This window comes from Phascolarctos cinereus, unplaced genomic scaffold (assembly GCF_003287225.1).
Source record: "Phascolarctos cinereus isolate Bilbo 61053 unplaced genomic scaffold, phaCin_HiC Scaffold_726;HRSCAF=1367, whole genome shotgun sequence".
Classification (NCBI taxonomy): domain Eukaryota; kingdom Metazoa; phylum Chordata; class Mammalia; order Diprotodontia; family Phascolarctidae; genus Phascolarctos; species Phascolarctos cinereus.
This window is the reverse complement of record NW_027556098.1, coordinates 365995450-366008270: the sequence shown is the minus strand read 5'-3', so window position 1 is coordinate 366008270 and position 12821 is coordinate 365995450. Positions and strand designations below refer to the sequence as shown.

The window sequence follows — 12821 nt, the reverse complement described above, 5'->3', positions numbered from 1 at the left end:
GGCACTTTTTCAGTTCTCTCTAAGCCTCCATTCATTCTTAGTTCATTCATTATCATTTAATTTTTTTCATAGCTCATGCTATCTCTGTGGACAAGATAGGAAAAAGTAAGCTTGATGGCAGTACACAAAACTGATTGAATGACCAGAGCCAAGGAGTGATCATTAAGGAGTTGATGACAGCTTGAAGGAAGCTCTCCGTAACGGAATGCCCCAGGGATCGATCAATGTTAGCTGTGTCCAGTTTTATCAGGGGCTTAGATGAAGATATAGAAAACATATCTATCAAATTTATAGATGAACTGAAGCTGGGAGGGATAGCTAGCATACTGGGTGATAGTGCCAAGATCCAAAAAGATCTTAATAGGCTGGAGTGCTAGGCCAAATATTCTAAAATCAAATTCAGTAGGGATAGATGTCAAGTTCCACCCTTGGATTCAAGAAGTCAGTTTCACAAGCATGGATGGTAGAGGCTTAGCTGGACAACAGTTTATGTGCAGAGGATCTGGGGAGTTTTTAGTGGACGGCAAATTCAATGTGAATCAATAATGGTTGTCTCAAAAAGCTAGTGTTAAATTAGGCTTTCTTAAAGAGGTTAAATGTCCAGAATGAAGGAGGTATTTGTCTCGCCATAATCTTCCCAGTCAGACCTCACCTAAAATACTGTATTCTGTCTTAGGCATCATAGTTTGGGAAGGACATTGACAAGCTGCAGTGTGGGGAGGGCAATAAAAATGGTAAAAACCACAGGTTGTACAATGCCGGAATCATTTGAATGAGTTAGATATGCATGTAGCCTAGAGAAGAGGAGACTTTGGGTGAGACATGATGGCAGTCTTGAAGTACTCAAAGGACTATCGCATAGATGAGATATTAGACTTGTTTTCCTTGCCTCTAGGGCAGGGACACTCAACTGTTTTTGTGTTATTGAACCCTTTGACAATCCAGTGACACCAATGGTGTTCTTCTCAGAATGTTTTTAAATGTATGAAGTAAAATATAGAGGATTACCAAGGAAACCCAGTGCTTAGCACAGTGTCTGGCACATAGTAGGCACTTACTATGGTTATTGATTGATATTGACATACAGTTGTCAAAATATTATTAAAAACCAAGCTTACAGTCCCCAGATTAAGAGACCTTGTCTTATATGGCCTCTAAGGTCCCTTCTATGATACACACAGTAGCTGTTTAAAAAAGCTGATTGATTGATCCTATGATCCCTCTTTCTTGTGACCCTGTGTGGGTAGGAATAACTACACAAGGGATGGTCCTAGCTATGTGATACTGAACAAATTACTTAGTCTCTAGCCACTCAGTTTCCTCAACTGTTAAGTGGGTCTAACACAGTAGCATCTACCTCCCAGGGTTGTTGGAGATTGTATGAAATAATATTTATAAAATACTTAGCACAGCAACTGGCATATAGTATGCACTTGATAAAGGCTTGTTCCTTTGCCTCTTCTTCCATTCTTTCCTTTCTTTCACTCCTAAATTTTTAGAATAAGTAGTTTATACTTACGTTTCTATGTACTTCATCTTTACCTTCTGAGCCTTCAGCCTTTTGAAGTTTGTCTTTAGTCCTCGTTACTCTGGGGAAAGTTTCTCCAGAACATCACCAAACCTAGAGGGTTTTTTCATCCCTCATTCTTCTTGACCTCTTTGCAGCACTGTTGACCATCCTTGATGCTCTCTCTTGCCTTTGATTTCTGAGATATTTACATTCTTCTAGTTCTTCTCTCACTTCTTTGAATACAAGAGGATTGCAGGTGACTGTTTGTTAGGGATGGTCAAAGGGTCCACATCTGGACAGCTCTAAACAAATTAGGTTTAACCAAACTTTAAGGCTCAGTCATTTTTTGGTGTGCCTCTTCCCTCCACCAATGTAGAGTATAAGATCTTTCACATTTTAGTGGGTGATCTTATAAGGAGTTTCTGTCAGTACAAAAAATAAATCATCCCCTGGTGGCTGGTCCTGTTGATATATCTCTCAGAACTTAGCCAGTCTTGTCCTGAGAGGACAGACCTCATCTGCTTTCTCATGACATTCCTTTTGTGGAACAAGCATTTATTAAGCGCTTAGAATGTGCCAGGCCTTTGCAAATATTATCTCATCTCATCCTGACAAAAACTCTGGGAAGGAAGTGCTATTATTATCCCCCTTTTACAGTTGAGGAAACTGAGGCAGATAAAAATTAAGTGACTTGTCCAGGATCACACAGCTAGCACGTATCTGAGACTGGATTTGAACTCAGCTCTTCCTGACTCTAGTCTTGGTGCTCTATCTATTGTGCTCTATCCACTATTTGTACAGTGTTAAGTATTCTTAGGGAAGCAGCTCCTGGTCCAACCACACAGAATACCTGTTTAAAGCATGCTCAGTGATTTTAGGACCATAATTGCAAGTTTGGATAAACTGTAAGCTTTGTAAATTGCATATCTAAGTTGTTGATGTGATTCACAAAGCAATAGCATAATGCTGCTTTGATACTTGGGATGGGGTGATTTACTACCCTGTATGATTGGAGATCTCGATTCTGAACTGAATGGTTCTCTATTGTGTCTTTCCCAGCCTGTGGGCATGGGCCAGGGCAGGAGGAAGGGATAGGGAGAAACTCTAAATAGGAATTCAGAACCCCAAAGAATCACCAACACAACATTTCAAAAGCTGCCATATGTAATTAAATCTGTTTTCTTTTATTTTCTCTGTTATCCTTCTGCTCTGATTGTATTATAATTTCAGACAGTGCTTTGCTTTGGTACTGGTAAATAAACCATCTCTTTTTGTACAACCACCTGTTCCTCCCTGCTTCTCTCCCCGTTTGCTTTACATGCTCATCACCATGCTGCTAAGTCAAGCCTTGACCGATACCACCTCCCTCCGCCTTCTCTCTCTTCTGGTTGGAAAGCTGGATGGTGGAGTACTGAACTTCTTCCAATGTCTTCCTTTACAGAGGGCAGACACTGGACTTTTGGGCTTGCTCACACTCTGCGTTTACTGCTCTGTCAGTTTTCAGCTCCAAAGAACAAGATGCCTTGGTGCTAGGTACCCCCTGTTGACCCTCCTCTCCTTTTCTGCCTCCTTTAGTGTGTTGTCTCCTCTCCCTCCATTAGACTGCAAGCTCCTTGAAGGCAGGGACTAGCTTTCTTTGTATTAAAGGTGCTTAGCACAGTGCCTGGCACATAATAGGACCTAATGAATGGTTATTGGATTAGATTGCGGTGTCTCTAGAATATAGGGGCATGAAGCATGAGGTGGTGGGTGGAAAGAATATGGGACTGGCAAGCGAGGGACTTGAGTTCTAATCCCAGCAGGATGGCCATGAGGCACCCTGGCATAGGACAGGATCAAAGTCAAAGAGAAATGGGGCCACTAAAACATATATAAGGATCCCCTGCTGGCTGCATATTGACTTAGAAAACCACAAATTAACGTTGTCTATGTTTTACTGTATCTATTTTAAAAAATATTTCCTAATTACATTTTAATTTTATTGGTGCTCGCCTGCATAGCATTTGCCACCTCTGTTGTAGTAGATAGAGTGTGGGTCTTGGAGTCTGTAAAACCTTGATTTAAATTCTGTCTCTGGAGCCTTGCTAAGTCTCAGTTGCTTCATCTGTAAGATGAATATAATACTTGTAGTATCTACTTCCCAGGATGCTGTGAAACTCAGAAAAGATGATAATGTATGTAAATTATTTTACAAACTTTAAAGGACTATATTAAGGTCAATTATTAAGTTCTAGCTCTAGCACATTGTGATTCTAGATGGTAATTTAAAAAAAATTAATTAATTTATTTTTAGTTTTCAGCATTCACTTCCACAAGATTTTGAGCTCCAAATTTTCTCCCCATCTCATCCCTCCCCCCACCCTAAGATGAAATGTGTTCTGAACACCCCTTCCCCTAATTTGCCATCCCTTCTATCTCCCTCCATTCCTTTATTCCCTTCCCCTTCTATTTTCCTGTGGGGCAGGATAGATCTCTATACCCCATTGCCTGTATATCTTATTTCCCAATTTTATGTGAAAACAACTTTTTAACATTTGTTTTTAAAACTTTGGGCTCCAAATTTTCTCCCTTCCTCCCTCCTCACCCACCCTCATTGGAAAGGCAAGCAATTCGATATAGATTATACATGTGTAGTCATGCAAAACACTTCCATAGTAGTCATGTTGTGAAAAACTAACTCTATTTCCCTTCATCCTATCTCACCCCCCCATTTTTTCTATTCTCTCTTTTGACCCTGTCCCTCCTTAGAAGTGTTTGCTTCTAATTGCCCCTCCCCCAATTTGCCCTCCCCTCTATCATCCCCCTGCTCTCTTGTCCCCTTCCCCACTATTTTCCTGTAGGGTAAGATAGGTTTCCATACCCAACTGAGTGTGTATGTTAGTCCCTCCTTAAGCCAAATCTGATAAGAATAATATTCACTCATTCCCTCTCACCTTCCCACACTTCCCCTCCACTCTAAAAGCCTTTTCTTGTCTGCTTTATTCGATTTAATTTACCCCATTCTACTTCTCCCTTTTTCCTTCTCCCAGTATAATCCTCTCTCACCCCTTAATTTTATTCTCCAGATATCACCCCTTCATCTTCAACTTACCCTGTGCCCTCTGTCTATCTATTTATCTATACATATCATTTTTTTCCTTCCAACTACCCTAATATTGACACTGAATATCTATTTTTGTCCCCGAAGGATTATGCTCAGTTTTGCTGGGTAGGTGATTCTTGTTGTGATCCTATCTCCTTTGACCACCAGAATGTTATATTCTAAGCCCTTTGGTCCCCTTAATGTAGAAGCTGCTAAATCTTGTGTTATCTTGATTGTTTCCACAGTACTTGAATTATTTCTTTCTGGCTGCTTGCAATATTTTCTCCTTGACCTGGGAACTCTGGAATTTGGCTACAATATTCCTAGGAGTTTTCCTATGGGGATCCCTTTCAGGAGGTGATCAGTAGATTCTTTCAATTTCTATTTTATCCTCTGGTTCTAGAATATCAGGGCAGTTTTCCTTGATAATTTCTTGAAAGATGATGTCTAGGCTCTTTTTTTTTTGATCATGGCTTTCAGATAGTCCAATACTTTTAAAATTATCTCTCCGGGATCTATTTTCCAGGTCAGTTGTTTTTCCAATGAGATTCACATTGTTTTTTATTTTTCCATACTTTTGCATTTGTTTTATAGTATCTTGATTTCTCATAAACTCACTAGCTTTCAATTGCTCTATTCTAATTTTGAAGGAAGTATTTTCTTCAGTAATCTTTTGGACTTCCTTTTCCATTTGGCCAATTCTTCTTTTTAAGGCATTCTTTTCCTTGTTGGCTTTTTGGACCTCTTTTGCCATTTGGGTTAGGCTATTTTTTAAGATGTTATTTTCTTCAGTATCTTTTTGGGTCTCCTTTAGCAAGCTGTTGACTTGTTTTTCATGATTTTCTTGCATCACTCTCATTTCTCTTCCCAGTTTTTCCTCTACTTCTCTTACTTGCTTCTCAAAATTCTTTTTGAGCTCTTACATGGCCTGGGACCAATTCATATTTTTCTTGGAAGCTTTGGATGTAGGAGCTTTGACTTTGTTGTCTTCTTCTGGTTGTATATTTTGACCTTCTTTGTCACCAAAGAAAGATTTTATGGTCTGACTTTTTTGCGAGGTTTGCTCATGATCCCAGCCAATTAGTTGAGTTATAAACTCTTTGTTAAGGTAGGGGTCTGCTTCCAGTGTGGAGAATGTGCTGTCCCAAGCTTTGGGGGTTTTATGCAGCTGTTTTCAGAGATACTTGTAGGGACCTGTAAATTTTCACTTCCTCCAAGGTAGTACAATCAAGGGTGAGGTGCTTACTCCTTTCCTGATTTGTGCTGTGATCTATTAGTGACCACAGGCACTCTTTTCTGTCTTGGAACTGTGAGGAGGATTCTCTCTGCACCACCACTACAAGCTCTACCATGCCAACACTCCTCCTCACCCCAGGACCACCACCCAGAACTTTCACCCAGATCCAAGCATGGGCAAAGCAAGAGATTCCTGCCTCAGCACCAACAAAGAGATCCCTGAAATCCCCTTCTGATCAGCCACTTGATTCCCTCTACTGTGGGCCAAGAGCCCAGGAAGCAGCTGCTTCCCTGGAGCTGAGCTGGGACTGGGGCTGGGACTGAGCTTCTCTCTCGCTGTGGTCACAGACTTTTCCTACTGACCTTCTAAGTTGTCTTTGGTGTTCATGGGTTGAGAAGTCTGGAAACCACCACAGCTGTCCTTGATTCAGTCCTCTGAGGCCTGCTCCAGCTTTGCTGAGGCCTGTTTTGCCTGTGCGCCCACTTGGAACTGAGTTCCTCTCCCAGCCTGGTATGATAGACCTTTCTAATCAACCATCCAGGTTGTCTTGGGCTGAAAATTTGTTTCACTGTGTCTTTTTGTGGGTTCTGCTGCTCTAGAATTTTTTAAGAGCCATTTTTTTACAGGTATTTGGAGGGGTTTGGGGGAGAGCTCAAGCAAGTCACTGATTTTACTCTGCCATCTTGGCTCCTGTTTTTCTAGATGGTACTCCTTGAGCCTCAGTTTTCTCTACCTGTAAAATGGGGCTGGATCTCTTCCTGCTTTGATGTTTTATGAAGTCTCAATCTAAGATCTCTTTATCTCCACCATACTTTATTCTCTCTCCCCTCTCCTTTGCTTGCCCAGAAAGTCATCTCTCTTTTCTAATTAGTTGTTTTAATTGTTGGTGACTCTTCTAAGGACAAAGTTGCCTCAGATCCAGATGGAAGGGACTCTCCTTTGCAAGGAGATCTTATCCAATTGAAATGTACCAGAATCATTGAATTTTTGAAGCAATGATGAGTTTTGCCAGTTTTCTCATTTTGTTTGTTTTTGAAGTTTTATTGATACTTCTATTTTTATAGCAGTCCTTTTAATATCCCCTTCTCTCTCTCCACATTGAACCCTCCATTTTAATGAAGAAAAACAGCTAAGCAAAAGCAACTGACAAGGTGATCACATGTGACAGAAAAAGCAACACTTCACACCTGTGGCTCCCCCCCTCCACAGAGAGGAGAGAAGTGTGTTCTCTCCTCTGTTCTCTGGAACCTCAAGTTTCCTTTGCACCCAGTTGGAGGTTTGGAGCTCTTCTCTTGTCTCTTCATTTATGCTATTTTAGTTATTGTGTACTATGTTCTCCTGTTTTATATTTTCTTTTAAAGTCAGTTTTGGGCTGCATATCCATGGCTACTGCTTGTCGCTTAACACTAAGGCCAGACTCTGTGGGATAAACAATATAGAAGAGAGCTTCTGAATAGCTTGTACAGCTGAGAGGATTTAGACAGATTCTGTCCTAAGGGAGCAAGCTGGAGAATGGAGTCAACAGACTAAGGGAATGAGGTAAGTCCTAGAGGAGGGTTCTGAGGTATTGCAGACTGAGGAAAGGAAAGCATTGCGGGTGACCAGGGACACAGAGAGCTAAGGAGATAAGACATCCAGATATGTGGGAGGGGTCTGGAGATGGGTTACAAAATTGAGGGAAGAGCAATAGCATAGGCAGATGCTAGGTAGAGGAAGCACACAAACCTATCCTTTGCTTGGCTTTACTGGCTTAACATTTTTTTTTCTTTTTAGGCAATTGGGGTTAAGTGACTTGCCCAGGGGTCACAGAGCTAGTAGGTGTCAAGTGTTTGGTCTGAGACTGGATTTGAACTCAGGTTCTCCTGAGTACAGGGCCAATGCTCAATCCACTGTGCCACCTAGCTGCCCCTTGGCTTAACATTTTTACCAGTGACTCAGATAAAGGCATACTTGTCTGCTCATCAGATTTGAAAACAGAACAGTTGGGAGGCATAGCTAGCTTACTCAGTAGATGACAGTCAGAATCCAAAAGCATCTTGACGGGCTTAGAGCACTGGGCTGAATTCAATAGAAGATCAATGTAAAGTCTTACACTTGGATAGAAAAAATCAACCATGCAAGTATAAGATGGGGGAGGTATGTTTAGACAGCAGTTGTTCTGAGAAAAACTTAGGGGTTTTAATGGATTGTAACCTCGATATAAGTCAGAAATACTATGTGAGAGCCACAAAAGCTAATGGGATCTTGGGATACATTAAGAGGGATGTAGTTTCCAGAAATGGAAGAGGGGATAATGACCTCACCATATTCTGCCTTTGTCAGACCTCATCTGGAATATCATGTTTATGTCTTGCATGAAAACTGTCAATAAGCTGGAGAATGTCCAGAGGAGGGCAGTCTGAACAATGAAGAGCCCTGAATCCATTGCATAATGAGGATTGATTAGAAGAGCTGGGCATGTAGCCCAGGGAAGACTTGACTTAGGGTAGGAGCAAGTCATGAGAGCTGTGTTTGAGTATTTGAAAGACTGTGCTGTAGAGGAGGGTCTGCCCTTGTTCTGTCCGGCCTCAGAAGGCAGAAGCTGGAGTAATGGAAGGAAGTTGCCTAGAGGGTTCGATGTAAGGAAATGCTTCTCAGTAATTAAAGCCGTCCACATGCACAACGTCCTGCTAAAGGAAGGGAGGGGATTCCTGCTTTTTAGAGGTCTTTAGGCAGGGAGTGGAAAATCACTTTTAGGATTATGTTAGAGTGGAGATTCTTTGTCTGGGCTAGACTAGTTGGCTGGTTCGGTTCCTTCCTCTGTGTCTGGGATGCTGAGCTCTCGTAATCACTCAATAAACTCTTATTAAGCACTTACTGTGTGCCAGGCATCGTGCTGGGGATACAAAAAGAGGCAAAAGATAGTCCCTGCCCCCAAAGAGCTTACAGTCTGATCAGGGAGACAACGTGTAAGCAATATACAAAGTGAGTTATATATAGGAGAAATAGGAAATAATAGAGGAAAGGCACTGGAATTGAGGACTTAGGAAGGTTTCTTGTAGAAGATCAGATTTTAGTTGGGACTTAACCAGAGAGGTCAGTAGTCAGAGTGGAGGAAGGAAAGTGTTCCAGGCATGGGAGACAACCAGAAAGAATGCCCAGAGTTGAGATGGAGTGATAATTGACTTTTCATTCATCTTGTCCCAAACTGTGCCTTCATATCTCTTCCCAGTCATCTCCATACTATGCTTCCTACACAGTGGCCATCATCTTTATCTTCATCCCACCAGAAACTTGGAATGTACTCCTGGGAAGCCGGGCTCTGATAGGTAAGCTTTTGCTTCATCTTGTCTTGTACTAGGTCTCCATTCAGGAGTTTGCTGTAATTGTACACGTATACATGAGAGCTGGTTGTTAAATATTTACCAGCACACCCCTGCATGGAGACCTGGTACAAGATACACACACACACACACATACACACACACACACACACACACACATGCTTGACATACTTTTAAGTTTAATCTGCATTATTAACATTTTCTCTGTCACTTTCTTAACTTTCGACAATTAACAAAACATTAAATTGAGTCCTGATTTATAGTTTGTCAATTTCTGAGGTATAACTGCTCACCCTGAAAAATTAACAGCTCTCCTGAGCCTCTAGGAGCTGAGTGTATTATACTCTTGCTTCCATATCACTTTGGAGCCAGCTCCAAACCATGCTGCCTGGTGCATCTCCCCCTCTTCTACCTTCTAGTTCCCCATTACATGTTATCTTCCTGCATTAGAATGAAAGCTCTTACCACAGTGCTTGGCATACAATAAGAACTTGAAAATAATCCATCTATTTTCCAACTCTCAATACATGTGATTCTGGTGTCAGGAAAAGGTTCATGAAGGCATTGGCGTCTGAGCCAGGCCTTGAAGAAAGGCAAGAATTTCATGAGGTGGAGAAGAAAGTAAGAAGGCACTGCAGTCCTACAGATTCTCATGGGTATACATGGAAGTAGGAAGGGTTTTGGGTCTGCCAAATGATGAATGGCATAGTTTGACTGAAGCACAGAATACCTGAATGGTGAGCTGGACCTAGAAATGGAGGTCAGAGGCAGAGGGGCCTTGAATGTCCAGCTAATATGTTTAGCCTTTATTGAAAGAAAATGTGGAAGTTTCTGAGCCCAGGAATGATAGATCAAGTCTCCATATTAGGATTCAGAAACTCTGGTTCTGACAGAGTATTATAGATATTGGTATAGTATTATAGATTCCCAGAAACTCTGGGTAGTTGGTAAGTGTTATAGACCTTAGTGCAATCCCCATTTTACAGATGAAGACTTGATTTTGTTTACTAAGCTCACTCCTGGCAGGTGGAGGTTGTCTCTGTCATCATTTAAAATACTTTTTTTATGTTTTAAATACAATTTTGAATAGTGCTGACAGGCATCTATTTATGAACATGTGGCATCCCCCCAGTAGAATCAAACTCCTTAAGGGCAAAGATTGTCTCATTTTTATATTTGTGACCCTCGCACCTAGTACGGCGTCTGCTACATAGTGATTGCTTAATTAATGCTTGTGGATTGAAAAGGCATAAAAACAAATTTTGTGCTTAGTATTGATTATCTTTTTCTTCCATTAATGAATCAATCTGGTGTTACATTTTTTTCATCTTGTTTTATATCTGCCCACTCCTCCAACTTAGTTATTTAATTTTTTTAATCAAGCAAGCATTTGTTAGATGCTTACTAAGAACCAGCCACTGTGCTAAGCACTGGAGAGATAAATACAAGTAAGCAAGATGGCCACTGCCCTACAGGAACTTATAGTCTGCTGGGGAAAACAACTTGTACACAGATAAGAAAATATGGAATATAAAGTAATGTGAGGGGAGCATCCTCCCCTTGGATAAATGAGGAAATCTAAACCCAGAGAAGAAGAAGGACTCATCCAAAGGCACCTACAAGATCTGTGTAGAATCTGAGTTCGTTGGGAAGGGAAGAGAGGAGAAAGGGTAAGGAAAATGAGACAGACTTTGAGCAAGGGAGTTGGGGAATATAGGTGTGTTGAAGGGAACCTGCTGTATTTTTATATATTATGACCAATAAAACCCAGTTGGAAAAGATGGAGAGAAACTCTATTTGAAACAACTACAGAATGTATAATCTACCCAAATATATGCACCAACTATATGAATACAACTACAAAACACCTTCTGGTGATAAAGACACAACTAATTGGAGAAATAACAATTGCTTGTGGATAGGATGAAGCAATAGAGTGAAAATGACACTACTATCTAAATTAATTTGCTTATTCAGTGCCACACCTATCAAATTACCAAAGGATTATTTTATAGAGTTAGAAAAAATAATAAAATTCGTCTGGAGGAACAAATGGTAAAGGATTTCAAGGGTAATAATGAAAAAAGTGAGAAAGAAGAGAGCTTTGCAATGCTAGATCTCAAACTTGAATATATAAATGAAGCAGTAATCATCAAAATGATTTAGTACTGGTTAAAATGGAGGTTTATCAGTGGAACGTATTAGGTACATAGTTCACAGAAGTAAATAAAATCAGTAGCCTAGTGTTGGATAAACTCAAAGACGGCAGCTACGGGGGATAAGGACTTACTATTTGACGAAAGTTCTGGGAACTTGAAGAAAATAGTCCAACACCTCACACCATGCACCAATATAAGCTCCAAAGGGGTATGTGACTTAGGTACCAAAAGTCACATAAACAAATTAGAGGAGCAAGGAAGAAATTAGCCTTCAAATCTATGGGTAGGAGAACATTTCATGACCAAACATGGGATAGAGAGGATCACAGAAGAAAAAATGGACTATTTTCTTTATATAAAATTTAAAAGTTTTAATATAAACCAAACCAATGCATCCAAGATTAGAAGGGAAACAGTCAACTGGTGTGTGTGTGTGTAGAAATTTTTACAGCAAGTTTCTCAATAAAAATCTTGTTTACAAGCTATCTAAGGAACCAATTCAAATTTACAAGAATTAGAGCTATTCCTCAAGTGATAAATAGTCAAAGGATATGGATAGGCTATCTGTTGTAGGAAGCAACCTTAAAAAGTGCTCCAGATCACTTATAATTAGAGACATGCAAATTGAAGCAATTCTGATCTGAGGTCTGGCCTCATACTCATCAGATTAGCAAAGTTACCTTAAAAGGGAAATGATATATGTCAGAGAGGCTGTGGGAAAACAGGCACATTAATGCACTGTTGGAGCTGCAAACTGGTCTAGCCAGTCTGGAAAGCAATTGGAACTTTGCCTCAAAAGTCACTAAACTGAGCATATCCTTTGACCCAGAAATACAACTACATGGTAGATCAGAGAAAGTGGAAAAGGACTCATATGTACAAAAATATTTACAGTAGCATTTTTTTTGCAGTGACAAAGAACTGGAAACTAAAGAAGTGTCCATGCATTGGGAAATGGCTGAACAAATTTGTTGTGCTGTCAAAATGTTGACAAGGAAACCTGGGAAAACTTGTATGAGCTGATGCAGAGCAAAGAGAACAGAATCAAGAGAACAGTTTATACAATAGCAATATTATAAGAAAAATGATTTTGAAAGAACTATATTTTGGTCAATACAATGTTGTTGTTCCATCATATCCAACTCTTTTTTTTTTTTGTAGGCAACGGGGTTAAATGAGTTGCCCAAGGTCACACAGCTAGTAAGAGTCTGAGGTCGGATTTGAATTTAGGTCTTCCTGACTCCAGGGCTGGTGCTCTATCCACTGTGCCATGTCCAACTCTTTATGACCCCATTTGGGGTTTTCTTGGCAAAGAGTGGTTTGCCATGTCCTTCTTCAACTCATTTTATAGATAAGGAAACTGAGGCTAACAGGGTTAAGTGACTTGCCTAGGGTCATGCAGCTAGTAAGTATCTGGGACCAGATTTGAACTCGGGAAGATGAGTCTTTCTGTCTCCAGGCCCAGCTCTCTATGCACTGTTCCATGATTTTAGAGGACTCTATGGTGAAG

General features: G+C 40.5%; 1 protein-coding gene across 5 annotated transcripts in view; it reads left to right on the top strand.

Annotated features, from left to right (window-relative positions):
- HIVEP3 (HIVEP zinc finger 3) overlaps nucleotides 1-12821 on the top strand; it is a 678266-nt gene that overhangs the window by 83737 nt on the left and 581708 nt on the right. The gene's annotated exons all lie outside the window — the stretch shown is intronic.